General features: G+C 33.7%; 1 long non-coding RNA gene across 1 annotated transcript in view; it reads left to right on the top strand.

Moving 5' to 3' along the window:
• The first annotated feature begins 3648 nt into the window (after positions 1 to 3648).
• The window catches only part of LOC148948804 (uncharacterized), a 41148-nt gene continuing 23346 nt past the window's right edge, over positions 3649 to 21450 (top strand). The window contains exon 1 of the long non-coding RNA XR_016142207.1: positions 3649 to 3757. This is a non-coding gene — a long non-coding RNA (uncharacterized LOC148948804). The remainder of the gene's footprint in view (positions 3758 to 21450) is intronic.

Below are 21450 nucleotides of genomic sequence, written 5' to 3' on the forward strand. Positions count from 1 at the left end.
CAACTGTCCTAGTCGATTACGTCATTCTATGCCCATATATGGACTCCCGTCATGACCTCCTGATAGGGTTCTACCGATTATGTAATCAATTTCTCAAAACTCCAACTGTCCTAGTCAATTACGTCATTCTATGCCCATATATGGAGTCCCGTCATGACCTTCTGATAGGGTTCTACCGATTATGTAATCAATTTCTCACAAATCCATTTGTCCTAGTCGATAACGTCATTCTATGTCCATATATGGACCCCCGTAACGATCTACTGATAGGGTTCTACGGATTATGTAATCAATTTCTCAGAAATCCATCTGTCCTAATCGATTACGTCATTCTATGCCCATAAATGGATTCCTGTCACGAGCTCCTGATAGGGTTCTACCGATTATGTGATCAATTTCTCGGGAATTCTGTCCCTTCGATTACGCAATAAATTTCTCGGAAATCCTCTCCCCTCGAGGGATTCTATGCCCATATATGGAGTCCCGTCATTTGCTCATGAGGTTAGGTTAGGTTACGCAATCAATGTCTCGGAAATCCATTTTCCCTCTCGAGTCCTAGATCAATATATCTCTTCCCCACCTTCCCCTTAGAAACAAAAAATTAATTCCCCTTTCTTGAATCAATAATTCACCAAAATTCTTACAATTCTTACATTTAAAAGTGTTACAAACACTTCATCAACGTTATTACCAGGGACGACATTTCTTGCTGCGGATACCCCGTCAGTGTCAGATACGACAACCGTTACAACAACTGCCCCTTCGACTTCAACACCAGAAACGACAACGGCTACAACAATTGTTCCAACAACAACATTAGCCCAGACGACAACTACTGATACAACTGATAAAATAAGGTCGAAACCGGTAACACCTGGGCAAACAATAGCTCCTACACTTGGCTTCTCTTACCAGAAAAAAGAAGTTTCTCATTATGAACAGGAACAAGGTAAAGTTGTATACTGCCCCCCTGTTTTCCTCTTAAAATCCCTAAACGGCTTGTATGACGTTTGAACTTCATTGAAAAAGATGTTTATTTAAAGCAGTGTGATTTTAGTTGGTCAAAGCATAAAAAAAAAACCAGCAACAACATAAAAAAGAAATTCTCCATAATAACCAAGATTAGCAAAAAGAGCTAATGCAAGTTTTTATTGCAAGCAAGCAAAAAGCAAGTTTTTCTTGTTTAAAAAAAGAGTTGTGAGAACGTCAAACTTTAGCGTAAAGAGCGAAGCGTTGAGGAGGGCACAGCCCCTTTTATATACGGAATGATTTCTGTTCATTTTAAGATTTAACGTCGCTCCTTACTTTAAGTTTAAAAAACTTGTTTTTTTTTATTTAAAGGCTGCGAAAGCGTGGGGATTGGGGATCGGCAGCCCCCCCCCCCAACTGTACCTCCTTATCTCTGTACGTTTTAAGGTTCGAACTTGTGACTCAATCTCTTTAACTCTTTAGAAAACGTAGTTTTTTTCAAATAATTCTCTAATTACACGTTAATCTTACAAATAGTAACCTACAATAATCATAAGGCATCTACAAACGTGGCATGGGGGCATTCACATTTATTGCTCGTGAGACGTAGTTGCATGTGTTGCTCCGCTACCGTGAGCTGTGTTAATAGTTGACGAAATATTCCACGGGGCTTGGCACCAGAAGTCTCGCTAATTTTGGTTTTCGAGTCGGTTTTTGTCCAAGGCAGGTGTGAAGGAATGTTTAACAAATAGATTCATCTGGTCAAGGATAAGAAAACGACAGGAAGGCGTCATAACAGCCAACCGTCAGGACATCCAACGTCATAAAATCCACAAAATCCGTCATAACATCGACAAAAAAATCCGTCAGAACCACCAACCGTCACAACATCCAAAATTAGAACTTTAGTTTTTTGGGGTTTAGGGGGGAGGAAAGTACCTAAGTTAGGTTAGGTTACGTGTTAAATATATACTTTGCTTTACCCCCACCCCCCTGATGTGCAAATATATAGCCGATATTTGTTTCTAAACTATTATATACTTATTACTATTATATAAACTTATAAAATTTGTTTGATGTTGTGACGGTTGGTGGTTCTGACGGTTGGATGTTATGAGGTTTGTTGCTTGTGACGGTTGTATGAAATGGTAACACCCCGAAAACGACATTTGATTGAAAGAGAACTTCAAAGAAAAGTAAAATGTGATGTCAAAACCTAAAACGAACAGAAATAAAGTTATATAACTCAAACGCGAAATCAACAGAAATTTCCATGAATCAATAAATGAAACCCAAAACGAACAATAATTCAAATGAATAATAACGAAAAAACAAAAAAAAACAAACAGATACCTTTGTTTATTTGATAACGGCAAAAGAGCGTTCTAGATATACAGGCTTGTTTTATGAAATATAAAAAATGTATTACTTTCAATATTTATTTTGTTTTCAGTAAAGTGCAAACGACGCTCCGGCCTTGAAAGAGCTTAATAATTCAAATGAATAATAACAAAAAAAAAACAAAAACAAACAAACAGATACTGACTGCTATGAATTCATAGAAAAATTCCAAAACGGACAGAAATTAAAACGAACAGTCCCGTCAAGCTTAAAGCGAGAAAAGATCACCACAAATAAGAGAAAGGTGCCCCCTTAAGCTCTTTCAAGGCCGGAGCGTCGTTCGCACTTTACTGAAAACAAAATAAATATTGAAAGTAATACATTTTTTATATTTCATAAAACAAGCCTGTATATCTGGAACGCTCTTTTGCCGTTATCAAATAAACAAAGGCAAGCTTTTTCAACTGAAAGTAAGGAGCAATATTAAAACTTAAAACGAAAAGGAATTATTCCATTTATCATGGGAATGCCCTTCCTCAATCCCTCTTTCTTCAAGCTGAAGTTTCTTAGCACTTTAAAAAAGCTTCTTATTCTAATTAAAGGGCCCTTGAGTTTCAGGAGTCGTTCTTAAAGAATTGGAACAAAATGTCAAACTTTCACATATCTACCGAGGTATTGAGGAGGGGGTAGCCTCTCAAATATACGAAATAATTTCTGTTCTCTTACGTTTTAATGTTGCTCGTTACTTTCACTTGAAAAACAGTTTTTTTTCTAATTTTGATAATTTTTCAAATAATGCGAGGAGTCCCGCCTCCCCTGTTCATAGAAAATTCCCTTCCCCACCTAAGTTCCCCCATGGAAATTTCCTCCCGCGTGAAATTTTCCCTCCGAAAAATCTGGCCGAACAATTGCATCCTCACTGAAAATCCACCCTGAAAATTTTTTGCGGACAATTCCGCCTGGAAAATTTTCCTTAGCCTGCTTCATTTGAAAAAAGACTTCTTTTTTATTTAATTTCTGGTCGTTTTTCAAATGATGCCAGTAACCCTCCTCGGTGAAAATTTTTTCCTGGAAATCTCCACCCGCCAATGGAAAGTTTCTCCCGCGAAAAATCCCCCCCCCCACAAAGTAAAATTCTCAGAACAATTCCAACACCAATGAAAATATTCTCCGGACAATCCCTCCTGAAAAACTTCACATGTAAAATTGAGCCGCAATTGGATATTAAGGTATCCAGTTCTTTTCTCCTCTTTTTCATTTCACTTTGTAATTGTTTTTTTAATCTTGTGGTTTTTGATGGACATACGTTGTGGAGGATGATTCACGAAATATGGGTGTTAGATTTGCAGTTCGAAGATCCTTCATGCACATATTACAAACTTTGTGAGATGAATAAATATGCAGCTGAAAGTGCAGGTGATGCAGGTTGGGTTGCACATCTTTCAAGGTAAATTTGAATGTATAGCATATCAAGGTAACAATGTTAGAGAAGAGATTAATAAACAAAGAATGGAACGCAGTCACAGCATGTAAAACTGAAATATGGTAGCAGGCACTCGGGGGCAATCGGGCCTATCCCCTCCCATTAAAAGGTCTTCGTATTATGTTTGTTTTTCTAATCTAAATAATGATTGGCTATTTCTGTAAACTCAACTCCGTTTGACGTAACACGCCGGATATCTGAAGCTATTACCTACCAAACACCTACCAAACAAACACAAATACCAAACATACCTACCAAACAAATCTTTTTTTGTCTTATCCCACAGGTTAAACTCCATTAAATTTGCGACGATTGGTTCGTCTACCCTGTTTTGTTTCAATTATTTATGTATTATGTAGGGGGAGGGGGGATTAGGGTCAATTGATTGTCTATATAGATTTGTTAGTGGTTGTAACAAGCGACATTGTGTAGCAATTCTGGTTTGATTTTAATAGCATGTATAATGCAAAATATATGTTTTTATGGGGTTCAATAGTTTGTGAGACATAGGAAAAAATTGAAAACAACCTGCTGGAGTTGAAAAATACGCCACAAACATCAAGCTTAGAAGCAGAACATGCCGCTGAAAGATAATGTCAACATTGGAAGCCCATATTTGCTGGGGGGGGGGGGGGTGAAGCGGTATTTTTGTAAGCTGGAGGTCCTACGAATTGGGTTTTTGGCTAGGTGTTCTTGTAATTTCCCTAGCTCTGCACTATTTTAAGTTAGTCCTCCCTTCCAAAATCCCCTCGTTAAACAAGGTTTTTCCTAGAGAATGTAGATGGTGTTTTAGTTTATTCAGTTTTGCATGTGGATTTACTGTTTTTCAGTCCTGACTAGGAGAGAAAAATTTTTCCTTATATTGTAGAATAGTGATGTTCTTTAATCTTTAAATCAACGTTATTCTAAGCGTCTGCTCTATGGAAACCTAAAGGCTTCTGTGAGGCCCTACAGGGTTCCAACGTGAATAAGTGGAAACATTAGACGAAGAGGGCATCATACAAAAAATGTACTTGTCGAATTTTTGAAAAGGTCGAAATTCGTAGGCTAGTCTTTTACCAAGATTTAAATTACCCGTTTGAAGCAATAAGGAAATGGAAATCTGTGTGATACGGGGTCAAGCCAAGTTAGGGGAAGAGTTCTACTAAGGACAAAAGCTTTCGCTTGTAGACCTTCTATATTAAAGTAAATTGTCAATAAATTGAACTTTTTACTTTTGGAAAGTGGGAATAGGGGTTTTAAATTTAGAATTTCTGCGATTACTCGTTTGTCACGTTTGGTTGAATAACTTTGTACACGTTTGCCAGGTTTTGCCAACATACTTGCCTCGTGTAAGGAAGAAACAATGGGCGCTCTCAAGCTTGAAAAGCGTATGTATATAAACTATTACTTTAAAATGCTTAAACAAGTTTTTCAAGCAAGAATGTCTGACCTGAGTTGCCACGGCTAGTTGCCATGTTTTCATGGAATTTACTAATGCTGCCAAGATGTTATCCTTTTCGATGAATTTCAGTTCATTTCCTTGGATTTGCTACTTTATGGCGGTCCTGTAATAAATAGTAAAATTCCATAATTCTAACTGAGTCCTGTAATTTCTTTAAATTCTTAATCTGTTTCAGCCCAATTAATTGGTCCCCATAAAAAAATTAGTAAAAATGTTAGTTAATGAGCAATCAAAAGAAAAAACTTGTTCGAAATTAATAAGATAAAACTTCCTGATCAATATGATGTTGCAAGAGTATACGGAACTGTAAAAATAAGGTAAATTAAAGAAGAACTTGTTCGAAATTAATAAGATAAAACTTTTTGATCAATATGATGTTTAAGGGGTGTACGGAAATGTTAAAACAAGGTTAAATAGTAATAAAAAAATGAACTTGTTCGAAATTAACAAAATTAAGCCTTTGATCAATATGGTGTTACAGGAGCGTGCAACAACAATTATATAAAGCTTTCTATCACTATGTTGTTACAGGAGCGTACGAAATGTAAAAACAAGGTTAAAGAGCAATAAAAAAAATTGTTCGAAATTAATAAGATAAAACTTTTTGATCAATATGATGTTGCAGGAGTATACGGAAATGTAAAAACAAGGTTAACGAAAGAAGAACTTGTTCGAATTCATAAAATTAAGCCTTAAGATCAATATGGTGTTACAGGCGTGTACGAAAATGTAAAAACAAGGTTAATGAAAAAAAATTTTGATTAATATGATGCTTAATGAGCGCGCAAAAAAGTAAAAAGATGTTTATTGGGCAATAAAAAAACTTATTCGTAATTAACAAAATTAAGCCTTTTGAAAAATATGATGTTGCAGAAGTGTACGAAAATATAAAAACCAGATTAAGGAACAATAAAAAGAAAAAGTACTTGTTCGAAATTAATAAGATAAAACTTTTTGATATAATTGATATGATGCAGCAAGGGCGGATCCAGGATTTTTTTCGGGGGGGGGGGGGTTTACTAATTTTTGAATCAGTTTTCGACTAATTTTACTGATTTTTACCTAGGTTTTACTAATTTTAAAATTATTTTCGACTCGGTCAAAAATTTCGGGGGGGGGGGGTTCAAACCGGGTAAATCCCCCCCCCCCTGGATACGGCCTTGTGATGCAGGAGCGTACGAAAATATAAAAATCATGGTTAAGGAGCAATAAAAAGAGCTTGTTTGAAATTAACAAAATTAAGCCTTTTGATTAATATGGTTTTACAGGAGTGAGCGAAAACGCCAGGGTGAATTTAGCTCTAACGAGACTATGTGAAATTTGAAAAGAGAATATTATTCGAAAGCGCATATGTTCACGGTGGGTGAATATTCTTAGGCTTAGCTCAAAGAAACGTGGTGTTTTCGTTAATAGCTCTTAATATGGCTTGATTTGGCTCTAATATCAACCCTACCCCTCTGTAAATGATTACTAGGAGTCCCATTTTTCTTTAATTCACGCATGTTTTTGCTTTTTAGTTTGTCGTGTTCTTTTAACTGCTTTTTTCTATGTTTTAATTAATAAAACTTTTATTTACAAAGTCTGTATCTTTTTTTAGATTCCTTGTTCCAGGAAAAATCTTCAATATGTGAACTTTTACACATTTTAAGCGTCTTGCAGGTCCCTCTTGTCTTTATTAGGCTACTTAAAAAATATGCTAGCTGCAACCCGCGGTATTATTTGGTATTAATTTAAAAAAAAAAACTTTCCTAAAAATAATTTTTTAAAAGAAAAGTTAAGGTCATTTTAAACTTAAGCTCAACAGATACAAATACATTTTAAAATTCAAACTAAAAACTACCAGAAATTACTATTAAAGAATAAATGAAACCCAAAACGAACAAAAATTAAATAAACAATCATAGCAAAAACATACAACAAGTAATAATGTAAATGAATAAATAGATCTTAAAGCGAGTAATGCCTAGATTGAATATGAAAATCAACCTTGAAACGAAAAAAAATATTTTCCTATTGAAGTATAAATAAAACTTAAAACGAACAGAAATTAGATAGACCATCAATGCAAACAAACATACAATAAATATTAATGTAAATTAATAAATAAATCTTAAAACGAGTGAAACTTAAATTGAATATGCAAATCAAGCTTGAAACGAGCAAAAATCACTACAAACAAGAGTTTGGGTATGACCTCCTTCTCTCGCTGTAAAAGTCTAAAGCCTACTGCGTCATTGGCGCTTAATTGAAAACGAATTATATTACAAATATTTTCTTTTCCAGTTGTTACAGCATTAAAAACAAAGTACAATTACAGTGAGATAAATTCTTGAACTGATGGATCTTTCAACAATTAATATCATTATGCACCAAATATTCAGTTTGATGTTGTTTATACTTTCCAAGACCCATATAGTTTTCAGTAAAGCGCCAGTGACGCAGTAGGTTTTAGAACTTTACAGTGACAGAAGGAGGTCATACCCAAACTCTTATTTGTAGTGATTTTTGTTCGTTTCAAGCTTGATTTGCATATTCAATTTAACTTTCACTCGTTTTAAGATTTATTTATTAATTTACATTAATATCTATTGTATGTTAGTTTGCATTGATTGTTGATTTAATTTCTGTTCGTTTTAAGTTTTATTTATACTTCAAATAGCAAAATATTTTTTTTCGTTTTAAGCTTGATTTTCATATTTAAATCTAAGCATTACTCTCTTTAAGATCTATTTACTCATTTATATTATTACTTGTTGTATGTTTTTGCTATGATTGTTTATTTAATTTCTGTTCCTTTTGGGTTTCATTTATTCTTTAATAGTAATTTCTGGCCATTTTGAGTTTGAATTTTAACAGGTATTTGTATTTGTTGAACTTAAGTTTAAAAAGGTCTTTAGTTTTCTCTGAAAAACTTATTTTTCGGAAAGTTTTTTTTATTAATTTTGGTTCGTTTTTGATAAACGAACGTGAAGTTTCAAGTTTTTAAAAATTTCTTATTTCAAAATCAACTTAAAAAAAAATCAAATATTCATCAAAGTATCAAAACTGGTATCAAACTAACAATATCAAGGTGAAAACATGGGTTTGTGTCAAACTCGGAGTAATAAATTTGACTCTAAAAAATAGCTCTTCAACTTCCAATTTCCAGTCCCCCGTTTCCGACCCCCGTTTCCATAAAAACCTTAAATTCCCTCGGGGCATACCTTACAACCCTTGGCCTGAGGACCATGAGGGGGTTCTCATCCTCAAAGACATAATTTCTGGACTTTTATATACGTCAAACAAAATAGCTATCTCGAGATTTTGACTTGAAGTGTTTGGGGCAATGATGGGTGTGTGGGGGGGGGGGTGATTGCCCTCCAATCACTTTTGAATATTTAAGAAGGTACTAGCCCTTTCAATTACCAATCGACTAAGTCTTTTTCGAATTTTCTACGACAACACATGGCCATATTAAAATTTCTATCAGATGCGTTTCTAGAAAATTTGACGTGTGCGGGAGTGTGTGTGGGAGGGCTATTTGCCTTCTCATAACTTTGACTCTTGAAAAGAGCACTGTAACTTCTGGTTACCAAACCAATGAGCCCTCTTTGAATTTTATACGACCACCATTTCTATAAAAACCTTATATGCCCCCAGGGCGTAAGTAGAGATGCCTCAGGAGGTCCGAACGGGAGTCCATATATGGGCATAGCCTCCCTAGGGAGAACACGTGGTTTATGGTTTTTGTCAGTGAGAGTAGAAAAACAGGAATTTTCTCACTTTGATGGATGTTTTCATGGATGGTTATGTGTATTGGTCAATTTATTTGATGTTTTTCATGGATGTTTTATGGTTTTTGTCAGTGAGAATTTGAAAAACAGGAATTTTGTCACATTTATGGATGTTTTATGGTTTTTGTCAGTGAGAATTTGAATAACAGGAACTTTGTCACATTTATGTCTGTTTTCTTGGATGGTTATGTGTGTGGGTCAATTTATTTGATGTTTTTCATGGATGTCAACAGCAATTTATGGTTTTTGTCAGTGAGAATGGAAAAACAGGAACTTTCTCACATTTATGTCTGTTTTATGGCTTTTGTCAGTGAGAATGGAAAAACAGGAACTTTCTCACTTTCATGGATTATTGAGTCATTAATCAAATTGTTTCCGGGCAAGGTTAATTAATGTCTGACAGATGAAGTCAAGTTAATTAATGTCTTTGATGTATTTCCAAAGAGAATGTTTCTGGGGCAAAGTTTAGATCACACATGACAGATGATGTCGTGATTGATTGATTGACATGAAAGGGCAATTAATTTGCTGTTTCTAAAGAGAATTGATTCACGAAAGTGGAATTAATTTGTTGTTTCTAAAGAGAACTGTCTCCGAGCGAATGTTTTGATCTTAGCGATGAAGTGATTAGCGCGCGAAAGGGTTTCTTTGTAATTTTAAATGTGTCAGCGCAGAGATGCCAAACAAAAGGAACACGCTGAAATTACGTTTAGGGATTATTTGGGCGAAGTCATTTTAGCTATTTTATGGAATTATTTCGGCGAAACAGTCAGAGACATTTTAAAAGATGATTTAAAAGATGATTTTAGAAGAGAATTTAAGGGTGAAACTCTAAGGTCGTTATAATACACAAGTTGTATTTAACAGTGTCGTGAGGTCCCCTACCCTAACCCCAAAGGGTTCCGATCCCCCTACCCCAACCCCGAAGGAAGCCCCCGGTCCTCAAAGGTCCTCCAAGCTCCCAAAGGACCACCCGACCCTCAAGGGTCCCCCAGACCCTCAAAGGACCCCCCGTCCCAAAGGGCCCCTCCCCCCTTGGCCCCCAAAGGGCCCCTACCCTCCCTCTCCCTCCCTCTCCTCCCCCTCCTCACCGCCCACCCCCTCCCCCTCCTCCCCTCCCCTCTCCTCCTCCCCCTCCCACATTTTTTTTTTTTTTGCATTGAGACACAGAAGGGTCCCCCCCCGAGCCCCCCAAAGGGCCCCCGGCGCCCCAAAGGCTCCTGAGCCCCCATTGTAATACTTTTTTAAGGCTCTATTATATCTTTTCAGAACAAATTATTATTTTAGGGAATTATTTCGGCGAAACGGTTAGAGACATTTTAAAAGATGATTTTTGAAGAGATTTTAGAAGAGGATTTGAGGGTGAAACTCTGTGGTCGTTATAATACACAAGTTCCATTTGATCAGTGTCGTAAGGTCCCATACCCCAACCCCAAAGGCCCCCGGTGCCCCTAAAGCCCCGCGAGCCTCCAAAGACCACCGGGACCCCCCTCCCCATTTTTTTAAAAAATAGTTTTTGAAATTTTTTTAACATGGTATTTTTTTTAACTTTTACGTATCTTAAAATGATATGAAATATGCTTACGGCACTACCAATCGTACTCTGTGCTTGTTCATAGACACGACGCGGCTTTCCCACTGGTACTCTATGGCAGGTTATCGACACTACCTAGTTTATTGTGTGCATTAAATCAGTATTTTTTTTGCAGTGGAAGGATAAACACACAATTCATATCTGTAAAAAAGTGAAGATGAATTATTCGACGAAAGTATGTACACATGAAAAAATCATCGTCGCTTTGAATGCTGACAAGGAGATATACCTGAACGATGAAACGAGTGCAAGTGGTAACACTATTGGAAATGTGTGCATGTGTTGTCATGACAGCGAGAAGTTAGATTTCTTTGGAGTACCCAAGAATTTCAATCGTGTAAACGGTGGATAGGCGAGAGTAACATTACCAGAGAAATTAGTGCTCAAAGAGAATGCAAACTTAAAAATAATTGTCGATGATCGGGGACAACTCCTTGCTACTGTTGCTGGTAACACATTACCTGTTGATACATCCTATCAGCATCGCTCCGGTATTAGCATTTTAAAGAGAACAAGAAGAAGACAAGCATACTCCTGCAATAAAGTCATTAATCATATCTTATCAATGTGCCAAAACTGCTATCTATGTAAAAATAATGTGACAAAAGACAGTGAAATCGCAGGCAGAATAAAAAGGACATTAGCAGACCATATCATCAATGAATATAACGATTAATAGACGTAAAGTGAAGCGCAAGTGTACTAACAATTTATAAAGGGTTACTTAACGTAATTTCGAGATTATATTCTACATACTCCTTCTTCATTAAACGTACAAAATGCATTACTTTAATAAGTTTTCATTATTTTAGAGTGTGCTAGAACTTCAACCGATCGGAATATCAATTAAAAAGGTTATAGATGTGAGAAAAAGAATTTTTAGAGATAAAGATACTACTAGCAGGCTCAATTTTTCATAGAAGATAGAAAAGTTCAAGGTCTCTTCTGAATTTTACCAAAGAACACAATTCAATTCTATTTTCTCCAGAGAAAATAAAAAGCTTACACTTCAGTTTTAAGTTCACCAAGACATAAAAAATTTAAAGTTCAGTTCTAAATTTTTCCATAGAAGATAGGAAAAGTTATACTATGATTGTGATTATTTTCCATGAATATAAAAAGTTTCAATTTAATTCTAAATTTTCTTAAATTCAATTTTTACTTTTCTAAAAGAGAAGAAAAAAAATTTAAATTAGGATCCAAGTTTTTCATAGAATATTGGAAAAGTTATACTATGATCGTGAATATTCAAGGTCTCTTCTGAATTTTATCAAAGAACACAATTCAATTCTAATTTCACCAAAGAAAATAAAAAGCTTACACTTCAGTTTTAAGTTCACCAAGACATAAAAAATTTAAAGTTCACTTCTAAATTTTTCCGTAGAAGATAGGAAAAGTTATACTATGATTGTGATTATTTTCTATGAAGATTAAAAGTTTCACTTCAATTTTAAATTTTCTCAAAGAAGTGAAAAAAAGTTCAACTTTGATTTTGAATTTTCTCAATGAAAATGAAATAAGTTATTGATCATTTCTATTTTCCCAAAATAATATAAAAATTTTTCACTTCAGTTCAGATTTTTCTCAAACAGATGAAAAAATTTAAAATACCGTTCCAAATTTTTCATAGAAGATAGAAAAGTTCAAGTTCTATTATGAATTTTACCAGAGAACATACTTCATTTCTACTCTCTCCCGGGAAACTAAAAGTTTTTACATCACTTTTAAATTTTCCACGGCATAAAAATTTTAAGTTAAATTATAAATATTTACACTGAAGATCGTAAAGGTTCCGAGCGGTGTGTAGTTCTTTTAAATGAAAATAAGAGGTTTTACTTGCATTCTAAATTTTCTTAAATTCAATTCCGACCTTTCTCAGAGATGAAAAAATTTGAAGTTCTGTTCCAAATACTTTCCCGGAAAAAGAAAAGTTCAACTTCGATTCTGATTTTTCACAATGAAAATGAAATAAGTTATTGATCAAGTCTGTTTTCCTAAAATAATATAAAATTTTCCACTTCAATTCAGATTTTTCTCAAAGAGATGACAAAATTTTAAATATTGTTTTAAATTTTTCATAGAAGATAGGAAAATTTATATCATGATTGTGATTATTTTCTATGAAGATAAAAAGTTTCACTTTAATTCTAAATTTTCTTAAATTCAGTTCTGACCTTTCTCAAAGAGTAAAATTTAAAGTTCTGTTCCAAAAATTTCCCTGAAAGAAGAAAAGTTCAACTTTGATTCTGAATTTTCTCAATGAAAATGAAATAAGTTATTGATCAATTCTATTTTCTCAAAATATTATAAAATTTTCCACTTCAATTCAGATTTTTCTCAGAGATGAAAAATTTTTAAATATTGTTCCAAATTTTTCTTAGAAGATAGAAAAGTTCAAGTTCTAATCTCAATTTTACCAAAGAACATAATTCAATTCTAATTTCTTCAGAAAAAATAAAAAGCTTCCACTTCAGTTTTAAGTTCACCAAGACATAAAAAATTTAAAGTTCAGTTCTAAATTTTTACATAGAAGATAGGAAAAGTTATACTATGATTATGACTATTTTCCATGAAGATAAAGTTTCATTTTAATGCTACATTTTCTTAAATTCTGTTCCGACCTTTCTCATAGAGATGAAAAAATTTAAAGTTCTGATCCAAATTTTTCTTAGAAGATAGAAAAGTTCAAGTTCTCTTCTGAATTTTACCAAAGAACACAATTCAATTCTAATTTCACCAAAGAAAATAAAAAGCTTCCACTTCAGCTTTATGTCACCAAGACACAAGAAATTTAAAGTTCAGTTCTAAGTTTTTCCGTAGAAGATAGGAAAAGTTATATCATGATTGTGATTATTTTCTATGAACATAAAAGTTTCACTTTAATTCTAAATTTTCTTAAATTCAGTTCCGGCTTTTCTCAAAGAGATGAAAAAATTTAAAGTTCTGTTCCAAATATTTCTCCGGAAGAAGAAAAGTTCAACTTCGATTCTGAATTTCTTAATGAAAATGAAATAAGTTATTGATCAATTCTATTTTTCCAAATAATATAAAAAGTTTCCACTTCAGTTCAGATTTTTCTCAAAGAGATAAAAAATTTAAAATACTGTTCCAAATATTTCTTAGAAGATAGAAAAGTTCAAGTTCTTTTCTGAATTTTACCAAAGAATACATTTCAATTCTAATTTCACCAGAGAAAATAAAAAGCTTCCACTTCAGTTTTAAGTTCACCAAGACAAAAAATTTAAAGTTCAATTCTAAATTTTTCCGTAGAAGATAGGAAACGTTATACCTTGATTGGGATTATTTATATGAAAATAAAAATTTTCACTTCAATTCTAAATTTTCTTAAATTCAGTTCAGACCTTTTTCAAAGAGATGAAAAAATTTAAAGTTATGTTCCAAATATTTTCCCGGAAGAAGAAAAGTTAAATTTCGATTCTGAATTTTATTAATGAAAATGAAATAAGTTATTGATCAATTCTATTTTCCCAAAATAATATAAAAATTTTCCACTTCAGTTCAGATTTTTCTCAAAGAGATGAAAAATTTAAAATACTTCCAAATTTTTTATAGAAGATAGAAAAGATCAAGATCTCTTCTGAATTTTACCAGAGAACACACTTCAATTCTAAGGCCTCAAGAGACAATAAAAAGCTTTTAAGCCAGACTCAATTTCATCAAGACATAACAAATATAAAGTTCAGTTCTAAGTTTGTCTATAGAAGATAGAAAAATTATACTATGTTTGCAATTATTTGCCATGAAGATAAAAAGTTTAAATTTATTTCTAAATTTTCTTAAATTCAGTTCCTAATTTTCACACAGAGATAAAAAAAATTTAAAGTTCTGTTCAAAATTTTTCATAGAAGATTGGAAAAGTTATACTTTGATCGTGAATATTCAAGTTCTCTTCTGAATTTTACCAAAGAACACAATTCAATTCTAATTTCTCCAGAGAAAATAAAAAGCTTCCACTCCAGTTTTAAGTTCGCCAAGACATAAAAAATTTAAAGTTCTGTTCTAAATTTTTCTATAGAAGATAGGAAAAGTTATACTATGATAGTGATTATTTTTCATGAAGATAAAAAGTTTCACTTTAATTCTAAATTTTCTTAAATTCAGTTCCGACTTTTCACATAGAGATGAAAAAAAATTTAAAGTTCTGTTCCAAATTTTTCATAGAAGATTGGAAAAGTTATACTTTGATCGTGAATATTCAAGTTCTCTTCTGAATTTTACCAAAGAACATAATTCAATTCTAATTTCTCCAGAGAAAATGAAATGCTTCCACTACAGTTTTAAGTTCACAGTGACATCAAAAATTTAAAGTTCAGTTCTAAATTTTTACATAGAAGATAGGAAAAGTTATTCAATGATTGTGATTCTTTCCTACGAAGATTAAAAGTTTCACTTAGATTTTAAATTGTCTCTACGAAGTGAAGAAAAGTTGAACTTGAATTCTGAAATTTATCAATGAAAATGAAATAATTTACTGATCATTTCTATTTTCTCAAAATATTATAAAATTTCCCACTTCAATTCAGATTTTTCTCAAAGAGAAGAAAAAATTTAAAATACTGTTCCAAATTTTCCATAGAATATAGAAAAGTTCAAGTTTTCTTCTGAATTTTAGCAAAGAGCATAATTCAATTCTAATTTCTCCAGAGAAAATAAAAAGCTTCTACATCAGTTTAAGTTCACCAAGACATAAAAATTTTAAAGTTCACTTCTAAACTTTTCCTTAGAAGATAGGAAAAGTTATACTATGATTGTGATTATTTTCTATGAAGATTAAAAGTTTCACCTCAATTTTAAATTTTCTCTAAGAAGTGAAGAAAAGTTCAACTTAGATTGTGAATTTTATCAATGAAAATGAAATAAGTTATTGATCATTTCTATTTTCTCAAAATATTTTAAAATTTCACACTTCATTTCAGATTTTTCTCAAAGAGATGAAAAAATTTAAAATACTGTTCCAAATTTTCCATAGAAGATAGAAAAGTTCAAGTTCACTTCTGAATTTTACCAAATAACATAATTCAATTATAATTTCTGCAGATAAAACGAAAAGCTTCCCCATCAGTTTAACTTCACCAACACACAAAAAAATTAGAGTACAGGTTTGAATTTTTCCATAGAAGATAGGAAAAGGTACACTATGATTGTGATTACTTTCCATGAAGATAAAAAGTTTCATTTTAATTCTAAATTTTCTTAAATTCAATTCCCACCTTTCTCAAAGAGATGAAAAAATTTAAAGTTCTTTTCCAAATATTTTCACGGAAAAGAAAAGTTCAACTTAGATTCTGAATTTTATCAATTAAAATTAAATAATTTATTTATAAATTATATTTTCCTAAAATAATATAAAATTTTACTCTTCAATTCAGATTTTTCTCAAAGAGATGACAAAATTTAAAATATTGTTCCAAATTTTTCATAGAAGATAGAAAAAGTTATACTTTGATTGTGAATATTCTTCATGAAGATATGGAGCTCCACTTTATTTCTAAATTTTCTCGAAGAAGTGCAAAATGTACAAGTTATCTTCTTAATTTCCATACAAGTGAGAAAAAAAGTTATGTAATGTATTAAATTTACAACTTAAACTGAAAAAAATCAAATTTTAGTTAAAAATTTCACGCTCCCATAAAAATTTAAAGTTAACTTCTAAATTTTTCCATAGAATAAATGAATGGCTCCACTCTGATAGTGTCTATTTACCATGAAGATAAAAAGTTTCACTCTATTTCTAATTTTTCTTAAATTCAGTTCATTCATCTAACCACCAAAAACAATAGGTTAGGTTAGGTATAAATAAATATTAATAGATAATTATAAACATTTCTCCATGTTTAAGTTAGGTTATTTTAGGTTAACTTATCCTGAGCGCTCATGATAAGCTAAACTAAACTAACTTAAACATTGTAAAAAGAATAAGTCATGTTAGGTTAGGCTAGATTAAGTTAGGTTAGATTAGGTTAGGTTAGGTTAGCCTACGTACGCTTCACTTAGGTTAGCTTAGGTTAGGTGAGAGACATGCAAAAAGTTAGGTGTATGATTATGTTAGGTTTGGTTAGATTAAGTTAGTTTAGGTTAAGTTAGGTTAGGCTAGGTTAGCCTACGTACGCGCGCGTACGTAGGCTAACCTAGTGTAACCTAACTTACCCTAACCTAACTTAATCTAACCTAACATAATAATACACATAACTTTTTGCATGTCTCTCACCTAACCTAAGCTAACCTAAGTGAAGCGTACGTAGGCTTCCATAAAATGGCTAAAACGGCTTCGCCCAAATAATCCCTAAACGTAATTTCAGCGTGTTCCTTTTGTTTGGCTTCTCTGCGCTGACACATTTGAAATTACAAAGAAACCCTTTCGCGCGCTAATTACTTCATCGCTAAGATCAAAACATTCGCTTGGGGACAAATCAATCAATCACGACATCATCTGTCATGTGTGATCTAAACTTTGCCCCAGAAACATTCTCTTTGGAAATACATCAAAGACATTAATTAACTTGACGTCATCTGTCAGACATTAATTAACCTTGCCCGGAAACAATTTGATTAATGACTCAATAATCCATGAAAGTGAGAAAGTTCTTGTTTTTCCATTCTCACTGACAAAAGCCATAAAACAGACATTAATGTGAGAAAGTTCCTGTTTTTCCATTCTCACTGACAAAATCCATAAAACATCCATGAAAAACATCAAATAACTCGACCAACAGACATAAACATTCAATAAAATATACATAAATTTCAGAAAATTACTGTTTTTTCAAATCTTCAGTGACAAAATCCATGAAAACATACATAAGTGTGACAAAGGTCCCGTTATTCAAATTCTCACAAACAAAAACCATAAAACATCCATGAACAACATCAAATAAATCGACCAATACACATAACCATCCAAGAAAACATCCATCAAAGTGAGAAAATTCCTGTTTTTCTACTCTCACTGACAAAAACCATAAACCACGTGTTCTCCCTAGGGAGGCTATGCCCATATATGGACTCCCGTTCGGACCTCCTGAGGCATCTCTACTTACGCCCTGGGTGCATATAAGGTTTTTATAGAAATGGTGGTCGTATAAACTTCAAAGATAGCTCATTGGATTTGTAATCAGAAGTTATAGTGCTCTTTTTAAGTGTCAAATTGATGAGAAGGCAAATAGGCAACCCCCCCCCCAATACACACGTCGTAATTTCCAGAAACACATCAGATAGAAATTTTAAGATGGCCATTTGCTGTCGTAGAAACTTCCTGTTTCTATGACAAAAGCCATAAAACAGACATAACTGTGAGAAAGTTCCTGTTTTTCCATTCTCACTGACAAAAACCATTAATTGCTGTTGACATCCATGAAAAACATCAAATAAATTGACCCATACACATAACCATCCAAGAAAACAGACATAAATGTGACAAAGTTCCTGTTATTCAAATTCTCACTGACAAAAACCATAAAAACATCCATAAATGTGACAAAATTCCTGTTTTTCAAATTCTCACTGACAAAAACCATAAAACATCAATGAAAAACATCAAATAAATTAACCAATACACATAACCATCCAAGAAAACATCCATCAAAGTGAGAAAATTCCTGTTTTTCTATTCTCACTGACAAAAACCATAAACCACGTGTTCTCCCTAGGGAGGCTATGCCCATATATGGACTCCCGTTCGGACCTCCTGAGGCATCTCTACTGGCGTAACTTACAACCCTTGACCTGAGGGATATATGGGGGGGGGCTATCTTTAAAGACATATTTTCTGGACCTTTCACCTACACTGAACAAAATGGCTATCTCAAAAATTATGATTGAATATGTTTGAGGAAATGATTGGTGTATGGGGAAAGGGCTGGACGACCTCCAATCCCTTTTGACTGTTAAAAAGGCCAGTAGAACTTCTGGTTACCAATCAAATGAGCCCCCTTCCTATAAAAAACCTTATATCCCCACAGGTCATAATTTATAGCCCTTGCTCTGAGGGTTGTGTGGGGGGGGATGTCATTATCAAAGTCATAATTTTCAAACCTTAAAACTACACTGAACAAAATGACTATCTCAAAATTTTGATTGGATGTGTTTAGGGAAGTGATTGACGTGGGGGAGGGGGAGCTGGCCGCCCTTTATGAGCTCTTTTGAAGTTCCTGTGACATTTCTTTCTATAAGAAGTGCCCTGGTCTAAAACAAACATTATATTGTGCCACATCGCTCTTTACTTTGGCGCTCTTTACTATTGCGCTGCCCATGATATTTTGTCTTGAGATTTCAATTATACAGCACTGGAAGTGCTGATTGGACCAGGTAAGCCCCACCCTAAAATTGTGCCTATGGGCGCCTATGGTGGTGACGCCTGGGACTTTGGGCGTCTTTAGCATTTTAATTTAGTTTATGTGTCCGCATTTGTCTGCACACAGGACAATTTTGTCGGCACATTCGTTATATCCCCCACCCCCAAACTCAAAACCTTATTGAGCAGCACGATATGGTAAGTGTGTACCATGAAAAGGATTAGAATCATCATCAATTCGGGTTAGACATCTTATTTGACCCATTTCAATCAATATAAAAGTTAGTGTATATTAATTCTGCAATGAAAGTGTTTTCCCCGAGAATGTCGCAAATACGCTCCTCCTATATTTATTTTTAGACACAGTTATTTTCGATGATCCAAAAATAAGGCAAAATCATCAGTGCATTGACTTCAACGAGCTAAATATATCAAATAAGGAGAAAATTTGCAAGATAACATTTGATTAAGGGACAAAGATTGTGCTTTACGCTGTTTGTACCAATAAAGAAAAAAGAATATAATAATTGCTTTTGAATCAGCCTATTGGATTATAAACGCCCAAAAAATATGTGATGCTACATATTAAATTTTCAGGAAATTTTTCATCTACAGTGTATGATACCCTCCATGGTACCAAAGTACAGAGTAAGTTATCTTTATAATAGTTTATTTTTTACATTTTTATAGGGTTGGCTTTACTTAGTTGTGTGTAGCAAATAGCAATACTACTTAACGAAGATCTAAATAAGGTGGAAACCCATGGCACTGAGGATGACCATATGTGTCGTTGAGGAAAGGGCGGACAAGGAGAGCAGTTGTCCCCCCTATAATTTGATAGAAGTATAATTTAATAAGCAGGTTTAAAACTGTTGCTCGTTTTAAGTTTCAACTTCGCTCTTTACTTCCAGCCCAAAACTTTTTGGTTCTAGGCGTTTACCCCCCCCCCCGGCGATTACCCCCCCCGTAAAATACCCCCGGAAAATACCCCCCCCCCCCCGCGGAAAATACTCCCGCGGAAAATACCCCCGGTAAATACCCCCCGGCAAATACCCCACCCCGTGTAAGTTAAGGCTTTTCAAATTTGATAATTTTATTTGAGGTTTATTTTTTTATTTCGGTAGCGGGAACGAATTTTCGTACTAAAGTTCAAGAACACACCAGTTTTTCGTTACTTTAGAAATAAATTTGGGCTATACATTTGCCTATTAGGGGGGGGGGGATAAAGTATAGCGGGTCTGCATGCAAAATGTGTCTGGTACAATTATTCTGCATATTAGATAGATATATGGGGAAGTGTATTTTAAAGTCAAACTATACGGCCGTGAACATAGTAAAATAACTAATATTCTGTCTCAACGAATACTTTCTAGGAAATAACATTTGCACGCAAGGAGAGTCCCATTTTTCAAGCATGCTATTAGTGCATTACGATTGCAAGCGATTGCATTGCAAGCAAGCATTACGATTAGTGTTTACTACAGCTGCGATAATTGACTAAGTGTTTACTACAGCTGCGATAATTGACGTGCAGAGGGGAAAATCTATTTCTAGAAATTTTTTATCACCTGATCAAGTAATGCTTTAAAGAGTTTTCAGAGGCAACGCTGTAGTGTTGCCTATAGTAAATGCCATAAGGCTCCAATGTTTTATTTATTATTAATTAAAAAAAAAACTTTCCGAAAAAGTAAGTTTTTCAAAGAAAAATAAAAGGCCATCTTAAACTTGAGCTCAGCAGATAAAAATTCATTTTAAAATTCAAACTCAAAACGACCAGAAATTACTATTAAAGAATAAATGAAACCCAAAACGAACAGAAACTAAATAAACAATTATAGCAAAAACATACAACAAGTAATGATATAAATGAACAAATAGATCTTTATTAATTTACATTAAAATCTGTTGTATGTTTTGTTGCATTGAGTGTTTATTTAATTTCTGTTCGTTTTAAGTTACATTTGTACTTCAATAGGAAAATACTTTTAATTTCTTAAGAATGATTTTCATATTCAATCCAAACATTACTCGCTTTAAGATCTATTTATTCATGCCCCCAGGGCATATGCTTAGAGGGCATAACTCAAAACCCTTGCCCTAAGGGTTGCGGGGGAGTGTCCTCCTCAAATTTCTATCTGGAAATCAACAACGCTGAACAAAATAGCTATCTCAAAATTTTGATTGGATGTGTTTGGGGGAATGATGGGCGTGTGGGGGGGCATATTCCCTCCAATCACTTTCGACTATTAAAAAGAGCACTAGCCCTTTGAATTTCTAATTGAATAAGCCTTTTTTGAAGTTTCTACGACAACATCTTCTATAAAAACTTTATATACCCCCAGGGCATAACTTAAGACCCTTGCCCTGAGGGCTGTGGGGGATTGTCTTCCTCAAAAACATATTTTCTATCCAGAAATCAACTACGCTGAACAAAATGGCTATCTCAAAATTTTGATTGGATGTGTTTGGGGGAATTATGGGCGTGGGGGGGGGGGCTAGTTGCCCTCCAATCACTTTCGACTATTAAAAAGGGCA

Source organism: Artemia sp. Qi Xiang Cuo, chromosome 9, assembly GCF_049724085.1.
Source record: "Artemia sp. Qi Xiang Cuo chromosome 9, ASM4972408v1, whole genome shotgun sequence".
In the NCBI taxonomy this organism is placed as follows: Eukaryota; Metazoa; Arthropoda; class Branchiopoda; order Anostraca; family Artemiidae; genus Artemia; species Artemia sp. Qi Xiang Cuo.